Source organism: Gekko japonicus, unplaced genomic scaffold (assembly GCF_001447785.1).
Source record: "Gekko japonicus isolate JY-2015 unplaced genomic scaffold, Gekko_japonicus_V1.1 scaffold746, whole genome shotgun sequence".
Classification (NCBI taxonomy): Eukaryota; Metazoa; Chordata; class Lepidosauria; order Squamata; family Gekkonidae; genus Gekko; species Gekko japonicus.
The window spans coordinates 527263-547065 of NW_015169797.1; the positions used below are offsets into that span (position 1 = coordinate 527263).

Genomic DNA, 19803 nt, shown 5'->3' on the forward strand with positions numbered 1-19803 from the left:
GGATTCAGCCGCCATTGTTGTTTTCGCCACTGCCGTCTTCACCTTCCGTTACTGCTGCCAACACTCCTAGCACGGAACCAGGAGGTGGGTGCCCCCTGCCACCTAGGGCAGGTACCCATTTATCTACTCGTTTATTTACCTTTCGAACCGCTGGGTTGGCGGGAGCTGGGACGGGGGCCGGGAGCTCACTCCGGCCGTGGTGGGGAATCGAACAGCCATTGGGGCTGTTCGCTACAGATGTTACAGCAGGCGTTGTATTACCTGCGCCACCGCTCCCTTTATGTTTTAAATTTTAATATTATGTTATTAACAATTTTTATATATATAAATGGTGTTGCTACCCCCCCTGAGGCCACGTCTGGGAAGGGCAGGCTATAAATGTGAATAAATTTATTTATTTATTATATTGGACTTTTATACCACCCTCCTTGTGAGCAGGCTCAGGGCAATGCACAATAATTATCCATAAAAATACATATAAAATCCAATAAGTGATTTAAAATACTATCCTATAAATACCTAGTGCACATATGATGCTATAATGCCATTCTGTCCCCCCCAATTTACTTTACATTCGCGGGGAGGTGGTGGTGAAGGCAGTTAGTGGACCGGATAGTTGTTGAAGACTGTCAGACCATTAGACCATTGATGTAAATAGCCATTGATGTTAAAACTGTTGCTGTCCTCAACCGTATGCTTGGCAGAACATCTCTGCCTTACAGGCCCTGCGGAATTGTAACAGATCCCACAGGGCCCTGATGTTAATAGGCAGAGAGTTTCATCAAGTTGGAGCTGCCAGTTTGCATGCCAAGCTTTAGCAGGTGAAGTTTTTCTGGGCATGAAGTGATAGTGTATTAGGCAACTGTTGAAAGACAAATGCTGAGCCAGTTTGAAACTGGCAACCATGCCTGGGAAACATTTGAAGCAGTACTTAATTTATTCAGTTTTTGTTGCAAAAGCCTAAATGTTTAGAATTCCTACACTGGTCCTACATCCCCCACACCAAGACATTTGATAAAAGACAGGGCTGCTTTTTATTGGCCTGCTCCTAGGTCTTTCATGGCAATCAAATACACAGAAATTTAGCCAGGGAAGCTTTTTTCCTGGCATAGGGAGAATATGGGAAAAGCTGCATCTGCTTTCTTAGACCAGGCTGCTATGATCACCACACCATGTATATATATCTATGGCTCCCATCTGCAGATATCTAAATCTGCAGGTTGGGGCCACACAGATACTAAGCAGATTTTTCCATGAACTTGGGGGAGCCTGCAGGTTTACAGAGAAATTTGAAATCACAAAATAATACATGGGGGGGGGTAAATTTCCCCCAAAATAAAATTTACCTGTAGTGATCTGAGCAGCCACTCAGAAAACTACTTTGAACTCAGCTGCTGCTGCAGCAGAAGATGCCAGGAACCTCTCCAGGTGCACCTGCGGTGGCAGAAGACTCTGGGAAGCTCTCTGGTCTCAACCATGATGGCATTGGCATTCAGGAGACCTTCTAGTCTTGGTTGTGGTGGTGCCAGTGTCTGGAAGGCTCTTTGGGCCCAACCACAGCCATGCCAGTGTCTGAGAGGCTCTGCAGTCACAGCAGTGGTGGCACCCATGTGGTTCTCCACTCCCAGATAAGCTCCCAGATTCTGCTGCTACAGCCGGGCCCGGAGGGCTGGTGCTGTGCCTGGCTTGGTGATAGGGAAGCTGCTCTAGGCCAAGAGCAGCTTCATAACAATGCAGCTACCATGGCTAATAAGGGAAGAAGGAGGGGGAAGAAAGATGGGGAGAGTATTGACAAAAAGGAGAGGGGGTAGAAAGAGGAGGGATTGTTCAGAGAAGGAAGGGGAGAATTAAAGGGAGACAGTGTATGTTGACAGAGAAAGGGAGGGGGATATTTATTGAGCAGGGATGGGGCAAAAGACAGAGGGGGTAAGTTGACAGATAAGGGGAGGGGGAGGTTGATGGAGAAGAGGTGGGAGCAAAAGAGAGAGGGGTCTAGGTTGACAGATAAGGTGAGAGGGAGAAAGAAGGGGAAGAAATAGAGAGAGTACATTGATAGAGAATGGGGGTAGATTAATGGAGAAGGGGGGCAAAAGAGAGAGTGAGTAGGTTGACAGGTAAGGGGGAAGAAAGAGCAGCAAAAATCTGAGAATGGGGAGAAATAGAATGGGGGTAGGTTGATAGAGAAGGGGAAAGGGAAGAGCAGGGGGGAGAGGGAAGGAACAAAGGGGGGTGGCACCCTTCCCGCAGGTTTCTTGTGATTCCCCTTGTTGAATATTCTAATACCTAAGTAGGTCAGATATGAGGATACTTAAATTCAGTGTTTGGAGCCATGAATTGACAAGACTGATCTCCGTACAAACCTGAAAAATGCCCCAGGTTTGCAGAAAAATCTGACATCTAAAGAATACATTGGGGATTTAAAAAACACAAACAAAAATGACAAAAGGAATGCCTCTACCTTTTTAAAAAACAGAAGCCCTTAGTGGCAGTTGCTAGGCAAACACAGCATTTTAGGCTTGATTTCTCTGATTAAAAGGCAGGGGGAGGGGGCAGGGCCCTTTCCAGGGCTATTTTAGCCTTTGAGGAAGGACTCATTGGGGCCAGGCCTGGCAGCAACCTCCACAGCAATCACTGGGTGATATGATGCCACCCCACTTGCATGACTCAGCTGCCAGCTGCTTGCTACTATTCAGCAGCAGCCACCCTATGAAAGCCAGTGGGTGTATCAGTTAGACTAGAGACTCAGGTTCAAATAACCATGCAGTGGAAGCTCACTAGGTGATGTTGAGCCAATCACATACTTTCAAAATAATCTCCCTCACAGGATTGTTGTGAGGATAAGAAGGTGGAAAGAATGATGCAAGCGGCTTTGGTTTCCCACTGTGGAGAAAGGTGGAGTACAAATGAAGTGAATAAATAGTAAATATAGTTGAAGATGAGAGGCAGATAAAAGGCAGATTGGTGAATGGTTGAGAAGGAGTGAATGAGAAGAGAGGATATCGGGTTGCCAGGAAGAAGGAAAGGGGAAATTAGGTAGGGGAAAGGATACAGGGGGAAATTATTTCTCCACTCCCACAAGTTCTTAAGGGTTCTCCACCAGGAAAGGGGGGCTGGCTCAGCAACCAGTACCACACAACTGGGCCATAGTTTTCCTAGACAGAGGCTGCTGCGGGGCACGCTAAAAACAGGTCAGATAAAGCAGGTTGGCTGTTGGGTGGGAAGGAGAGAAGAAAGTGGGAAAAGGGGAGAGGCTATGGGGCTGTCAGGAAAACGAAAGAGGAAATAGGGGAAGGGGAAATCAGACGCCCTCCACAAGTCCTGGTGGGTTCCCATTTGTAGAAAGTGTAAAAAGCTAGACAAGCATAGATGTTGACAGCCCCTATAATAAGGCAGAGACATTTATAGACCTATTTTTACATTAATGCTTGGAGAGGTTTTGTGTTGTCTGTCTAAGGCCATGGACATCAAAGGCTAGATATTCCAAAGGACTTTGTTGTCAGACATGGAATATTTTAGGATAGGAGATAAAGACTTTTCTAGGATAGGAGATAAAGACTTTTCATTATGTAAACCCCAGTTATGAGTTCCATATCAGATTTTGAAGGGCATTAAGCATGTAGCTGATGCCATTATGTCAGCTGACGCTAGAACTCAGCATGCTTCTAGGATAGGAGATAAAGACTTTTTATTATGTAAACCCCAGTTATGAGTTCCATACAATTCTGAAACCTGCCCATGTGAGATAATCTCTTTTAAGAGGCAAAAAACAATGGATTGGGAATCCTCATAAGGGTATAGTATTGGAGGTCCCTCTGAATTTCAAGCTTTAGATAGCAACAGTCTCTTCTGCCTTACAACCATGAATGGCAGAGCAGTAGCTGTGCTACAGCAAAAGCTTCAACAGTATTTCTTTCATACTTCAGATTTTTTTTCTTGTAGTACTCAGGGTGACATATGCAGGTGCCCAGGAGCTCTGCCATCTGGGCACAGACCGGATCTAAGCTGGTTTACCTCTGGCAAGGTTACTGTCTCCATCCCTGCGAACAAAAAGGATCGTGTGACACTTTAAAAGTCCTGTTTAATTGTGATATTAGCTTTTGTGAATTAAAGTCAGCTTTGCCAGAAGGAAGAAGTAAAACCTTGGAAAACAGATGGGATATGAGTCGAAGAGGGCCAAGCTGATACACATCTAAATGAATTTGTGTAAACTATCTCAGTGCATTATTATCATGTGCCCTCAAACCTTTGGATGCTGCTTTGGTTCAGTTCAAAAACAATCATCAGCCCCTGAATCTTTACCTGCAATCATTAACTAACATCAGAATCATACCATTTGGCATGACTGAATTCATCCTTAGTTTCGCTTCTGTGACACCTGTCGATCCCTAGGCCACTTCAGATAAATTGTGCTCCAAACCATGGATGCTTATTCCACAATAAATCTGTTAGTCTTTAAGGTGCTTTGAGGCTCTATGCTGTTTCTGTTACCAATTATGTTCTCAATGTGCTTTGCGTGAGGACAATCACTAAAAGCTCTCTAGTTGTGATGGAGTTTCTTCTTTAAGTAATAGCCTTTTTATTGCTTTGTGCATCCAGAGGAAAACACAATCCCAGTAATGAAATGGATATCTGATGTGCTGGTTAGATGTTGCTTTTTGCTCACCTGGAGTGAGGAAAAGTTCATGCTGGTCCAGGCACACTTCATTTGTTTCATCCTTTCCCCACAGGGTGCAAGCTATACACAGTAGGCTACTACCTGCTAGAATAAATTTCTCATTTGGAAACATTTTATGCTGTCTGAGCGACAGGGACTCCTACAGAATTCAGAGAAGATGGTAAGAAGGTGAAGGAAGGTTACAGCCTTATGACAAGTATGGAATGCAGTTGGTTGTCTGTCAGTCAGAATGGTCTAGTTATCCTAAAAAATGCAACACAAAATGGAGGTGAATGTGTGTCTTTAAAAAGCAGCATGACCTGCTCAACACTTCAAGCATAAAAAATCCAAACACTGTAAATGATTAAAGATAAGGCAATCATGATATAGATTTATCTCAATTTGTCCTTCTATATCCGAACCATTAAAGGAACTGAAGAAACAAGTTGCCCTTTACAAGTGTAGAAACCCTGATGATGATGATGACGATGATGAGAAACTTTTTTCAAAAGCTGGGGAGAAAACTCTGCAGGGATTAGGTCAGAAATTTGCTCCAAAATGATTTTAGAGTGGCAGGGGAAATCTACTGACAGAGTACTTAAAGTACTCCTGTCATTTTAGGTCTAGTGAAGATAACAGGACCCAGGCCAATTCTTCTTTTAAGCAGGTGTCTTATTAAAATAAATTAGAAAATTTCAATTAAAATCAAGCCTCCTCGCTTTCCTGGAACTTCACTGTCTGGTGCTGCAATGCTGAAGTGGACATTTTTGTTCATGCCTGGCTGTCCTGGAATGCTTTCAGATTGCTTGTGCTGGACCATAAAGAGCCCTGCTGGGAAAGAAGCTGCTCATCTGTTGTGCAGAATTACCTGTATAGTTCCTTTTCATAGTCAGTTGCATAAGTAGAATGGAGCAACAAGGGCTTTTGCCTGAGTACAGGAGATCAAGGTAGGCCTAAATTAATCAAGCAATATATTTGCAGTTATTAAAATATTAAATATGTGGCTTTCTTTAACATTTACAATGATTTATTATATTTTCAAAGAGGTCAATGAACTGATAGCAGCTTGCTGGAAGGCTTCTTTTTAGAGGTTTTGCTGGAAGCATGGTGTCCGTATCACTCCAGTCTTGGCCCATTCTGGTTCCAGGAAAAATACAAGGTGCTAGTGCTAACCTTTAAAGCTCTGCGTGGTTTGAGAACAACATATCTAAAGGTCTGCCTGCCTGACCACTATGGTCATCTTTGTAGAGCCTGTTTCAAGAGCCCCAAATTGCTTCAAGGCAGGTGGCAATTTGGGGGAAGCCTTCTCAGTCATGGCACCAAAACTGTGTGGTGCAATGACCAAATACATTCCATATTTGAGTTTTTGGTTAAAGATGAGAAATAATAGCTCAATAGGAAAACTCCACTGCTTGCTTGCTTGTAGAGTAGCAAAGGGAAATTCCTTCCTATGGTATGTAAATGAATGAACTCCACACCAGGCACCACAATTTAGAAAGGTTAGGTAATGGTAACTGATAACATTCTATCTTCACTTGTCAATTAGAGTAGAGTGATACGGAGAGCTTTAGGGAGTTACCTGCATGGTCAAGTGTCGATGGAAAGCAGATGACAGTATCATAACCATGCATGGGATAGAAAGGTATGGGATGTTAAACAAAGGAATGGACATCTGTGCATGCCAAAGAGCTGTTTGTGCACAATTATAAAAAGCTCGTAACTTCATTTGGTCTTGGAATTCAGGCTTTTGATGCTTGGATTCCTCTCTGTTCGAATAAAGTTTTCCTGCTCAGTTCAGATGCCTCACTGGTTGTGTTTCTGATTGGGACTAAATACACCAGGCAACTGCCCATTTGGCTTACAACTGGAATTTTTTCTACAAGGGACTTGTCTGTCCCTTTCTGTAGTCATCTTCTGCCAGTGGGTGAAGACATTTTTGTTTTGGTTGGTGTTCCTTCAGTGATCCTGCCCAATGTTTTACTTGTTGTTTTTTTATGTCTATGAATGTATTTTGGCTTTGGTTTAAATTGTTTCAAAGATGTGCTTTTGTAGGTTTAAATATTTTAAGGTGTGATTTTATTATGTATGTAGCCACCTTGGTGGCTCTAATGACAGTAGAAAGGTAGAGAATAAAGATAATTAAAATAATAAATTAATAAAGAAATGGTGTCAAAGAAATTCACTTTAGACCTAATCTATTCACAAGACTGTTCTCTATGTGGATGTTACAATGAGCTGATTGCCCCAAATCACCTTGTGAAGACCAGGAAGCATTCATATGAATTACCCCCTATCTCTGTGATTATTCAGGTGTACTGGCTGTCCTCCAGTGCATTCAATGAGTTGTACTCTATTTATACTAAATTACATAAGAACATAAGAGAAGCCAATGTTGGATCAGGCCAATGGCCCATCCAGTGCAACACTTTGTCACATAGTGGCCAAAAATACCAGGTGCCATCAGGAGGTCCAGCAGTGGGGCCAGGACACCAGAAGCCCTCTCATTGTTCCCACACACACACACGCACCAAGAATACAGTGCATCACTTGCCCCAGACTGAGAGTTCCTGTCTATACCTTGTAGCTAATGGGCACTGATGGACCTCTGCTCCATATGTTTATCTAATTCCCTCTTGAACCCGTTCATGCTTGTAGCTGCCGCCACCTCCTGTGGCAGTGAAATCCATGTGTTAATCACTCTTTGGGTGAAGAAATACTTCCTTTTATCTGTTCTAACCTGACTGCTCAGCAATTTCATTGAGTGCCCATGAGTTTCTTTTTATTCGGCCAGAAATCTTGTCATATTTCTTCAGTAACCCCTTTTCCCACCGTACATGAAAGATTTTTTAAAAATATTGTTATTTTTGTTAAGAAGAAGAAGAGGAGGAGGAGGAGATTGGATTTATACCCCACCCTTCACTCAAAGTCTCAGAGCAGCTGACAAAGTCCTTCCCCTCCCCACAACAGACACCCTGTGAGGTTGGTGGGGCTGAGAGAGCTCTTTTGAGAGCTGCTCTTCCAAGATTTTTGCCCCACTTCCCTTCCTCAGTGGAGCTCCTTATCCATGTGGCTTTTAGCCCACAGGGCTTCAACAGCCACAGTAATTAACTTACCTAGGATCAGAGAACTTGGGGAGGGGATCAGGGGAAATGTCAGCAATCCTTTCCCCATAGGTCACTGGAACCAACCCCTGATCTGCTCTTTTCTAAGCATATGTGTGTATACCACATTCCTTTAATAAAATATGTCCTGTTTAATTCCTTTTCTTGGTGGCCACATCTTCCTTCCCTACCACAAATGCTTAGATTAATGTGTATGGGCCTATATGGCTGCAGGTTCATATAATTAAGTATAAAGTTTTAAAAGTTGTAATTCAATCAAGCAGGTATACAGGCAAAAGCAGTTGCTGACACATAACCTCTGTTTCTATGTACGAACTCTTTAGTACTTATTTAGATATATTGTCTTGTATTGAGAGACCTGCAGTTAATATCCGGTGTGTGTGTGTGTGTTAGTGATATATTCTGAACTATGTTAATGAAAAACTGCTATATGTCGCAACTTCAGATCTTTCCAGCAGTTATTCTGCTCCTCCAGTACTGAAGAACGCCAAAGAATCTCACTTATATAAATGCAGCCTAAAGTAATTCATGCATTTTAATTAGCAAAGTCCACAGATAAGGATGAAACATTTGTCTTTCTTGGGCCAATCAGAGGAGTATCAGAGCCACAGGTAATACAACTTAAGTCTGGAGAGATACCATTCCGGTCTCCTAATCTAAACCTTAAATATCACTTCTGGAGACAGAAAGGAATGAATAAGAGGCTCTTGAACTCCAGTTGTAAGGATATTTCTGCTTGTTCTTAACAATACATTTGTTCTCAAACTGCAAAGTAACATCCTTTCTCCTCTCTATTCTTCCCAGGAAAATGTTTACTTCAATCATGTTTGCTGTCACATACATTTTAAATGACACGCTGATTGCCTGTTCCTGCAAGATGGTTATTTTACCTGCAGCCTTTTAAAATAACAGAACTTGAAGAGATGCTTATTTCACTTCTATTCTCTAAGCCATCAGGACAAATACATCAATCAAATGTTTTAAGGCAATCACGTATATACATACATTTAAAAACATATGCTCAAACATTCAGAAACTATGGAAAAACAAATATAAGTTTGGGTCCCAGTTTTCCTGGGAGAAGGGTAGGGTTATAAATGCTGTAAATAAATAAGTTGACAATAAACCTTGCTGTGAAGAATCAGTAGGACTTCTGTAAATGGAAACCCTGCCTCTCCAACTTTTTCGTCTCAACCAAGATGGGAGTGGGATAAATCAGTAGACATTGTATTCTAGGATTTCCAAGAAGCGTTTGCAAAGTCACTCACCAAAGCTTCCTGAGTACTCATGGAAAAAGAGGAAAGATCCTCTTATTACAATACCAACAGCAACCAAAAGGTAGGTTCAAAAATCCCCCTATTGTTTGTATGAAAAACAGACAGATGGCACCATGATTCTATCATACAAGCATCTGGTTGGTGTCAGCACTAATGGGTGAGATGGGGGGGGGATGTTATTCTTGGAATAGTTCCTCCTCCCCCATATGAAGATGATCCATACCATCAGATTAACATAGAATACCCAGGTGTGAATGCTTCAGAATTTACATCACTGCTGTTTGAATTGTAAAGCTTGCTTGATTCTTGGACATACTTAGAAGATTGATCTGTGAATACTGGTTTAGGTGAGTGACCCTTAGTGACTGGCTTGTGAGGTGCAGCAGGAAATGTTCTTACGAACTGAATGCCATGTGAAGCTTGGTAGGAAGTGCAGAAGGGGCTTGTGGGTAGAATAAGAACAAGTAGTCTGACTTTGAACTGAAGACTTGAGAAAGGGGGGGGGGACCAGTCAACACTGTCTGTGTCCCATAATATCGGAATGCCCACCTCAGGTATATGTAAAAGGACTGTGTGCTAAAGATCATTCTCAATCACTTTGGGAGTGCTAACTGAAGAACAAGTTGTGCTGCACTTCATATACATGAAATATGGAATCTTTCATAAGGAAACTTTGAAATTTAATCCCTTTGGTTGAATTGCAAAAAAAAAAAAAAAAGAAGTGTTACTGGGGCAGTTTGGGCACCAGTTAGAAGAAAGTAAGCATCCATTCTGATTTTTATGCCATCCAGATTCCCTTTTGCATGATTAGCCTTTCCTTTCTCCTGCCATCCTCTATCTCACACACATACAACTTCTTTGCCAAATTTGATTATTTATACTAAAGAGGTACTGTTTTTCACCTATAGCAGTCATAGCAGTGATGATGTACCGCTAGTTACATTTACGCACAAGGAATTAAAGGGTCTTGTGTTTTGTTGTTTGCTTTTGGAAAAGATTTAATTTTCGTGGACAACATTTTCGTATAATTAGTGAGTTGATTTATTTGTATTCTGTCAGCAGGCAAAAATGTTACTGAAGTTGTCAGCTTTCAGTTTTGTGTGGTAGGCTTTACGGGATCCTTGTTTGCTCATGGACCTCTCTGTCAACAGTGAAACTGGTGAGTCAATGCAAATTATGCATGCCAAGTAATGCACTGTTTTGTTTCACTTATCAGTAACTAACATACTTGTTGCAGATAAACAAGAGCAGCAAGGGACCCAACAATTCCTATCAGCATCTTTCACTACTATTGACTTTTTGTCCTGTTGCTAAGTTACAGCAATTTCAAGCTCCAACCATGGGGGGTTGCAAGTTATGTAAATGTATAATGAACTTCACCAGAGACCCCACATAGGTGTTCTGTAGGCTGCTAAAACACTGGGGTAGAACGTAGATTGTGAATGGCTGTGGGAGGCCTTCCGTGTGATGTTCTTGCTTAACAGGCAATTGTCATGCCTGAATCCCATGACAGAGAATCACTTCAAAATGCTAAATCTATTTACGAAACATGAGACTCATTAGCAATCAAACAGGACACTGCTGTTTTGATCCACCCAATGAGGTTAGATTGATGAGGCATTTTCATGCGTAAGAATGCAGGATTTTTTGGTGTGTGTTTTCAGTAATGTTAGATTAATATTAATCTTTATAAAGAACTAATTCACTTTGTAAGTAAATGTGCAGCCAAATGTTATCTTCTTTGTGCTGATGACCAGCTAGGGTGTGTCTGCAAAGGGGATTGGAGCAGGGAGTTTTGGTTTGGGACAACACATATTGGGCCTTCATGTCTACCATGTCCTTGTAGATATTTCCCTTTGCTGAGGGTGTTCATGTGAAGAGGCTTCAGATGGAGCCTGAACTGTACACTTTGATGTGCACACTAATGCCTGCATTGGTCTGTGGTAATATAATTAAAGCAAATACATGTATTTTCTTTGAGTATATCTAAGCATATATGGTTTATATCAGTTTCCATGCTTATGTTTTGCTAATTCGAAAAGGCTTCAGAAAATCTGCCTTCTGTAACAGCCTTGGTTGCTCTGTCTTGATGACACAATTCCCAGCTTTTCTGGGCTGCAATCCAACTCCGTTTCCAGCTACTTTCCTAGCAATAGATCCTGTGATCTACTGCTCTCCTCTCTTTCACTACGTTTGGCACTACTCTCAAATGCTGAGGTTATGATATGAAACCTCATGGATTCCTCAAATTTTAAATTGTTGGCATTGAAGTACCTCATACACCCTTCATACAAAAGCCACTTGGTTTCTTAGATGAATGAGTAATCTACATCAACTGCACATTAGAGGATTAAGTGCTGTTTTGCTGATATGTATTCAAGCTGCCCTTATGTGTGCATAATTTATTATTTATCTATATAATTATAACGTTTATTACTCCTCACAGCTGGATAGATGAGCATTTTTAACTGTCCTACTGCTACAGCAGAATGGTTATTTTAGCATAAATCTTGCATGCAAATTTGTATATACTGTTTATATCAATATATCTCATTCTCAGTGTAGCCCCATCTGGGGATACTTAAATCCAGAGATTGGGACCACAGTCAGATAAGACAGATATTTCTACAAACCTGAGAAATGCTCCAGATTTGCAAATGTAAAAAAAATCTGAAATCTAAAAGAGATACACTGGGTGGGAGGGTTTAAAACCCTAAAAATGCTATAACGAGTGTCTGTGCAATTTCCTACCTTACAACTTGCATGACTCAGACCTGCCGCTTGCTGCTGTTCATCACTAGCCACCCCATGAAAGCCAGTGTGGTGTAGTGGTTAGAGTTTCAGACTAGGATCTAGGAGACCCATGTTTGAATCACTACTGTGATTCAATGCTAGTTACACATTCTAAGCCAAACCTTCCTCATAGGGTTGGTGTGAGGATGAAATGAAAGATAGAAGACCAATGTAAGCTTCTTTGTGTCCCAATTGTGGAAAAAGGCAAGACATAAATGAAATAAATAAATAAATAATCAATTTAGCTGAAGATTGGGGACAGATTAGAAAGTGGGTGGGTGAGTGAAAAGGAGAGAAGATAGCAAGGAAGGTGATGGTATAGGGGCTGCCAGGAGGACAAAAAGAGGAAATAGTGTTTGGAGGAGATAGTGGGGAAAGGGAGTTACCCCCAAACACACACAAGTCTTTGCAGGCTCCCCACCATGCAACTGGTTCCAGGTCGGATGGCACTGTGCAGCTTGACCAGAGTTTTCCCAGGTAAAGGGAAAGATAGGTTGGCTGGGGGTTGGGAAGGAGAGCAGGAAAAAGGAGAGGCTATGAGTGCTTTCAGGGAAGGTGTTGTGGGTCAGCCAGGGCTCATTGACAGCAAGGACTCCTCAGAAGAGGAGCCTTGTGTAGCCAGCCTTGAATTAACAGAAGCTGACTGGCAGGAAAATGAGCTGCAGGCTTGTCAGGATTCACAGCCAACAGCTGGTGCAGAGCCACCAACACCCTCCAGCCCTGATTCAGCAGGTGGACCTCAGTTGGCCATTCTCAGCCTACCAGTATCACCTACACCCTTAGAATGCTGCAGACAGAGTCTGAGAATAGAGCTACAGACAAGACGGCAAAGTGTACGCCTCCTGGCCTGACACCAGTTGCTTCTTGCTGATAACAAAGATGAGTAGTTGTGGGATTGCTTCTGAGCAACTGGTTGCAAGCATGACCCTTAGGCATGGGGCTATAAAACCAGCCAAGAGAGGCTGTTAGGCATGGATTTATTTATTTATTTATTTATTTATTTTTATTGTTGACATTTTTACCCCACCCTCCCCGCGAGCGGGCTCAGGGCAGCTTACAAGACATATGATAGACACTAAACTACTGACTCTGCCTTGCCTGACTTCTGGCCCTCTGACCTTGGACTGACGACCTCTGCCTTGTTTTCTGTCAGTAAAAGGCAAGGGGAGATGACAGGACCCTTTCCAGGGCTGTTTTGGACTTTGAGGAAGGATTCATTAGAGCCAGGCCTAGCAGCAACCACTGGACAATTTAATACCACATGACATGTATGACTCACTCAGGTCCAGCTGCTTGCTACCATCCCCGGCTATTCAGAGCGGGTACAGGGTGGTCGCTATTGGGGGCTGACTATGAATTTCTTTCTTCTCCAACACATCTGGGCACAAGCACATGTGGAGATTTCACATACTCCACTTTGAAGATTACATGAGTGACTTCCCAGGTTCTAGTAGGTCAGTAGCCTTCAATTTTATCTGGTTGCTATATCATAGTGGGCAAAGAGTGTTAAAAGCTAATTATAACGTTTAGAGGAAGACCCTAAAGCATAATTTGAAGGATAGAGAGATACTTCCTCAAACTAGGACCTTGGGGTTTGCGAGCCTTTCATGGAACTGCAAAAGGAACCCCTGGACAGGAACCCCTTGGAGGGTGACATTATCCTTGATCTTCATGGCTAGGGAGAAGGGACATGGCACATCTCCCTAGAGCATCAATAAATGCTTGGCAAGGAGGAGGCTGAGCAGTATGCAATGTGACTACTCAGGGCTCAGAACCAGGGTGGCCTCTCCCAGAATAAAGGGATGAGCAGACAGAGGAGGCCTAACTCAGGGCAGTTCCCTGAGGCACTCAAGGAAGCAATGGTCTGCCCTCTCCTGAAAAAACTAACCTTGGGCCCGACCGAATTGGCCAACTATCGGCCGGTGTCCAATTTGCCCTATTTGGACAAATTAATCGAGAGCTACAGAGCTTCCTGGATGACGCTTCCATCCTAGATCCTCTCCAGTCTGGTTTTCGTCCAGGACATGGGATGGAGACAGTGCTGGTCGCCTTTACTGATGACCTCCGGAGGCACCTGGATCAAGGCAAAGTGGCGGCACTGTTTAGATCTGTCGGCTGCATTTGACACAGTCGACCACCAGTTGCTGACCACCGCCTTGCCGACGTGGGGATACAGAGGCTTGCCCTTCAATGGCTTGCCACTTTCCTCCAGGGTCGGGGATAAAGGGTGGCGCTAGGGGAGAAGCAGTCCCAAAGACACCTGCTTGAATGCAGCATGCCTCAGGGGGCGGTGCTCTCCCCAATGTTGTTTAGCATCTATATGTGCCCCCTTGCCCAGATTATCCGGAGGTATGGGCTTGGGTGTTATCAATATGCAGATGACACCCAACTCTATCTGATGTTGGGCGGCCGGTCGGACTCCAACCCAGAAGATCTGAACTGGGCTTTGCAAGCCATGGCTGGGTGGCTCAGACTGAGTCGGCTGAAGCTGAACCCAGTGAAGATGGAGGTCCTGTGCCTGAGTCGGGGTGGTTCAGGGTTGGGGATCCCTCTCCCAACCTTCAATGGGGCACCTTTGGTGCCAGCACCGGAGGTTAGGTGTCTGGGAGTGCTCCTGGATTCCTCCCTAACTACGGTGGCCCAGGTGGCAGCCACTGCCAGGTCAGCCTTTTACCATCTTAGGCTGATTCAGCAGTTGGTTCCCTTCCTGGACCACGGCGACCTGGCTACAGTGATCCATGCGACGGTCACCTCAAGGTTAGACTACTGTAACACTCTCTACATGGGGCTGCCTTTGTGGCAAATCTAAAAGCTGCAGCTAGTGCAGAATGCTGCAGCCAGGCTGCTGGTGGATCTCCCTAAATGGGAGCACATCCGGTGTGTGCTGAAAGCGCTGCACTGGCTGCCAATAGCGTACCGGGTTCGCTTTAAGCCCTATATGGCCAGGGTCTGACATACCTGAGGGACCACCTTTCCCTGAATATACCCCAAAGAGCACTATGGTCTGGGGCACAACATTGCCTAGTGATTCCAGGCCCCAGGGATGCCTGGCTCGCTGCAAACAGAGCCAAGGCCTACTCAGTGGCAGCTCCTACCTGGTGGAATGAGCTCCCGGAGGAGATTAGGGCCCTGTGGGACCTTGTACAGTTCTGCAGGGCCTGCAAGATGGAGCTCTTCCACCAGGCTTTCGACTAGGAGCCACCACTACCACCATCACCAACGAACCATCACCAACGATAACTGGGAACGGAGTGGCCCTATGACGATCGCACTTCAGTGGCACGGCAGATCTGTACCGTTGCACAGGGATGGAGGCAACATCTACTGGACACCATCTTGTCTTAACTTAAGGGCAACAGCATTGAGCACTTTATGTAATTTTGATATTTATTCTGTTTTATCCTGTTTTATTCGGTTTTATGTATTGGCACATGGTGCCCCTGAGCCCATTCATGGGGATGGCGGGGTGGAAATTTAAATAAATAAATAACTCTTCTGCATCCCATCACTTTCCCACATTGAGATTAGGTAGGGGCCGTATTCAGTCCTTGGCTGTTGCAGTTCCTTTTCTTGTAGATAAGATAAATTGATTATCCCAGGTCATGGTGTCAGCTCCTCTTATTCCATGTCTGTCTGTAATTAGGGAACTCGTTGGTCACATATCCAGGCTCCCATTGCCTTCCCGCTCCTTTGTTGTCTCTCCTATGTCAGACTCTAAATTGTAAGCTGCTTGGGCCAGCAACCTGGTCTTGTACAGTGCTAAATAAATAAATATCATTCGCTGTCATAACTAAAAAGGAAATCAGTGAAAGTAAAACTAGCCTCCCATCACCTCGCTCCCTTTCCTTCAGTAGCATATATGAACTAAATATCTGACATAGTGTCACTGTAGTGTGACCTTTACCACCTCCTCAAATGGCAGTCGATGAAGTGGAAAGAGTAGATCTGGTATGGGGAAAAATTTCAAGGTGACAATGCCATGTCACGTATTTTAGTTTGCCAGGTGTTATAAGAGAACAAAGAAGTGGATATACAAAACTGTTTCTTTCAGTAACCATCAATGCTGTCTCTCTCCATACTGTTAATTTCCCCTTCCTGGGAATATCTGGCTGGCTGCTGATGGAGGAACAATGCTGAGTTAGTTGGACCTTTGCTCTGACCCTGTAGGACATTTGCTATGGAATAGCCTATACATGGCTAGCTTCATTATGAACATATATGATAAAAAGACATAACAATTCAGAAAAAAAAACATTTGGTAGGAAGAGTCAAGAGAAGGGCATTGACTGAAGAAGGCATCTGAATGTCTAATGGTTAAAGATGTAAAAAAAACCCAACGAAGTGGTAACAGCAGGTAATATCTGCTGTCCCAGTCTCTCATCTTTTTTCCAGCTTTCTTTTCTATTCCTTTCACCTTGGGTTTCTTGAAATTGCCTAAAAAGAATTGAGAGGAGAACAACAATTATGAGAATTCCTCTTTGTCTGCTATTCTGTCTCTTGGCTTTTCTGACTACAGCTTACCTGGAAGAGGATGTATCTCGTGCACCTCTCTGTTTCCTTTCCACTCATCATTTTGGGACAAGAAATAAAACAGTTTGTTTCAATATTGAATTGAAATATTGCGATCAAATGTTCTTGGGTGTCAAATGCTAATGTAAACTATTTGTCAAGTAGTCAGAAAATATTTGGTGAACACACAGCATCAGAAGCCATAGAGAATTTTGAGGATAATTTTTTGAGCCCTTTCATTTCTACTCCAGTATAGATAAGCTGAACTTGAATGGAAGCAGAAAGTGAGTCACAAGTTTACGTTATGTGAAGAAAAGAAGATAACTATATAGAAGGGGCTGTTGATCATATGGTTACCCACATGTGCCTAAAATGAAAGCATAAAGGGCAGCATTTGGGTTAAACTTCAGGCCACAGCTTTATTGGTTCCATGTCTGATCTGCAACATGCTTAGGAAATTTTAACAGACCTCCCTTTTCCTCAGTGCAGGCACTTCCACATTAAATAAGCACATTTGGATGGGCAGCATGAGGCTGCTCTGCCTACCCTCCTTTGCAGCAGAGGAAAATAAGCCTCATCCTAAATCAGCGTGAGGTGTGCTGAGAAATGCTGTTGTGGTACAGAGCATGCAATCACATGGGGAGCTTGTCACTTATTTCATAACACTAGAGGAATGCAAATTTAACCGTGCACAAAACTTTCCTGATCAGCAACAACTGAGAATTATATTGCACATGATTACACACCAGGAAATTACTGGGTTTTATCTGGAATGAACTAAAAGGTCTTCCCTTTATATACTTTTTTATTCTGATGCAGGGCACCTCAGCATTTTTTTTTAAAGAACTTCTCAGTTTATGAAACACTGATGGCTTGACAATGTGCCATTTTTAGTGACAGTAACTTGGCTTAGGGATACATTGGAGGTGGAGAAGTAGGTATAATTCCAGTAAGATTTTTAACATTTTTATTACAACATTTAAAAAGAACAATGTCATCATTTTGAATACATTTTTCCTGCCTTCAGGAAGAAGTGTCTGTGCAGGGAGGAACAGGGAGATGATTGGGAAGTCATTGTGCTGTATATCACTATTCCTCTTAGGCCCTGAAAAACCTGTATAAGCCATGTGGAAAATATTGCAAAACAAGTTCCACTATGTTTGATAAATAATACAGGCAGAACCTAGGGATAGGAGCTGTATAAAGCTTAATACAATTGGAATGCATAGCACAGAAAAGTGGGGGAAATGCAAGATTACAGCTGTTTGTCCAGCAGCAGAAAGATTTCTTTTCCATATAATTTTTTTATTAATGTTTTTACTCAGTAATAACAACAGCCTATAGTGGCAGAGAAACCAGAGTAATAATTAACAAAAGTAAAACAACAACAACAACTAAGACTTCCAAGTCATTCATAAGAGGCTTTTAAAAAAACAACAAATTCTGGTAATGATTGCTTGGAATATACCCCCCTTCAGCTAAATATTTGACTACTGGGAACCACAACTTTTGTTCTGCTGGCAAGGTTCCAAAGTTAATGCTGCATTTTGTGAGGAGATTTTCCCTAGGAGGAATTGCTCCCAAAGCTTATTTTGCCAATCCACTAAAGAGGGTGTTGCAGCCTCCTTCCATTTTTTCACTATCGTGGTCCTAGCTATAGCGATTAAGGTATTGATTAATCTTGTTTTTGTTGTATTCCCAGTTGGATCAGACTAGGAGTTGAGCAAGAGAACCTCCAGGAGATAAGTCATGTTGATTTCAGATATAATTTTGACTTCTGCAATAATTTGGTTCCAAAATTGACGTATCTTTGGGCATTGCCATCAGCAATGTAAAAAAATCACCAATGTGACCACAGTTCTTCCGGCAATATTTGCTACATTCCGGCTTTATCCTACGCAGGCGGGCTAGAGTCAAATACCAGTGATTCAATACTTTAAAGGTGTTAAATGTTATAGAGAATATTTGGGAGGAATTATTTGGTGACTTCCAAATGACGTCCCACCATTTTGTTTTCAATCCGCTGGGCTGCGGTATTCTATATCACAGTTGTAAAGAGCTCTATTACTGTTTTGTTGGTGTTGGTTGCCATTTTATTTTTGGCAGAGTCAGTTTTCCCCATCCTCTGGAAAAATTACGGCCGTTCAGAGTGTTTTAATGCCATGGGGGAGTCAGCAGGGTCAGGAGCAACAGAGTCAAGTGTCTGCCATGATCTGCTGTGGCGCCCCACCCCCCAGCAGAAAGATTTTTAACCTCCAAATCAATGCATGTTAAAAAGTATATCCTTTTCTGAACTTAGTCTTTAGTCTCTCTCTGAATCCCATATGATCATTTTAAACTGCTTGATTTTATCTACCCTCACCATGTGTTCACCCCATGGTTGATCGATCAGACACAGCGGCTACAGAGTGGGGCAGTTGGGCAACTTTTTGAAATTATTTATTTGTGTTCTGAGAATGCGCATAAGCAGTTATGGGAAGCAAGGCTTCAAACTCCTGGCAGGATGGCAGCAGCTGGTGGGCTGTGGGATTACTTGAGGAGGCTGCTGGGATATATAGTGCAGTGTGGGGGATGTGTTTTTAAAACTGTGCTTTTGAAAAATTCAATGTTTCAAATGTTTCAAAGCTGGGGGTAGAGAATAGAGAAGCCTCATCCTGTGTCTTGTTTGCTGCTGGCATTTTTATTTAAAAGCTTGGAGCGAAGCTGGAGTCACAGGCTGCCCCCCCCAAAAAACCCTAATTTTTTTGGTAAAATTATTACTTTATAAAACAAACAAAATACAAACAAACATACATACATAAATTGGGGGTTCCCATACATCACTGAATTATCTATTTAAGAACCTCATAGATTGTATTTATCTTCTAAATTCAAGTTATGTTTTTATATATATATATCTTTTGCATACAGTTAAAACAAAAGTTCTTAGTTTCTTCTAGACTGGTTGTGCATCCAATGTGTTCTTCAAATCATCTGTAGAATTAGCTGTTGTAGATTCTCTGGGTTGTATGGCTGTGGTCTTGGCATTGTAGGACCTGACATTTCTCTAGTAGCTGTGACTGGCATCCTCAGAGGTATAACACAAAAAGATGGAGTATTCTCTGTGTCAAGGTGAGAAGAAAAATGGTAGGCAGGTAATTTATATCTACTCAGGAAGGTGAGGCAGGGCTTAGTCATTATCTTGTAGGAGTTCACCCTTCCATTTTTTCACTATCGTGGTCCTAGCTATAGCGATTAAGGTATTGATTAATCTTGTTTTTGTTGTATTCCCAGTTGGATCAGACTAGGAGTCGAGCAAGAGAACCTCCAGGAGATAAAGTATGTTGATTTCAGATATAATTTTGACTTTAATAGCATATATAGGGAAAGTCTAAAATAGTAGAAAATAAGAAAATGTATATTTATGTATTTGCAAACTTTATATACTCCTGCCAACCTAACAGTTTGA

At 42.6% G+C, this 19803-nt stretch overlaps 2 long non-coding RNA genes across 2 annotated transcripts in view; both read left to right on the plus strand.

Annotated features, from left to right (window-relative positions):
• Positions 1-4924, plus strand: part of LOC107115380 — a 31467-nt gene extending 26543 nt beyond the window's left edge. Inside the window, exon 3 of the long non-coding RNA XR_001482674.1 lies at positions 4728-4924. This is a non-coding gene — a long non-coding RNA (uncharacterized LOC107115380). The remainder of the gene's footprint in view (positions 1-4727) is intronic.
• Positions 4925-8729: 3805 nt separating this feature from the next.
• LOC107115381 lies at positions 8730-19674 on the plus strand. Its single transcript, XR_001482675.1, has 3 exons — positions 8730-9114; positions 10113-10212; positions 19629-19674. It is a non-coding gene; the product is annotated as an uncharacterized LOC107115381 (long non-coding RNA).
• Positions 19675-19803: the final 129 nt, after the last annotated feature.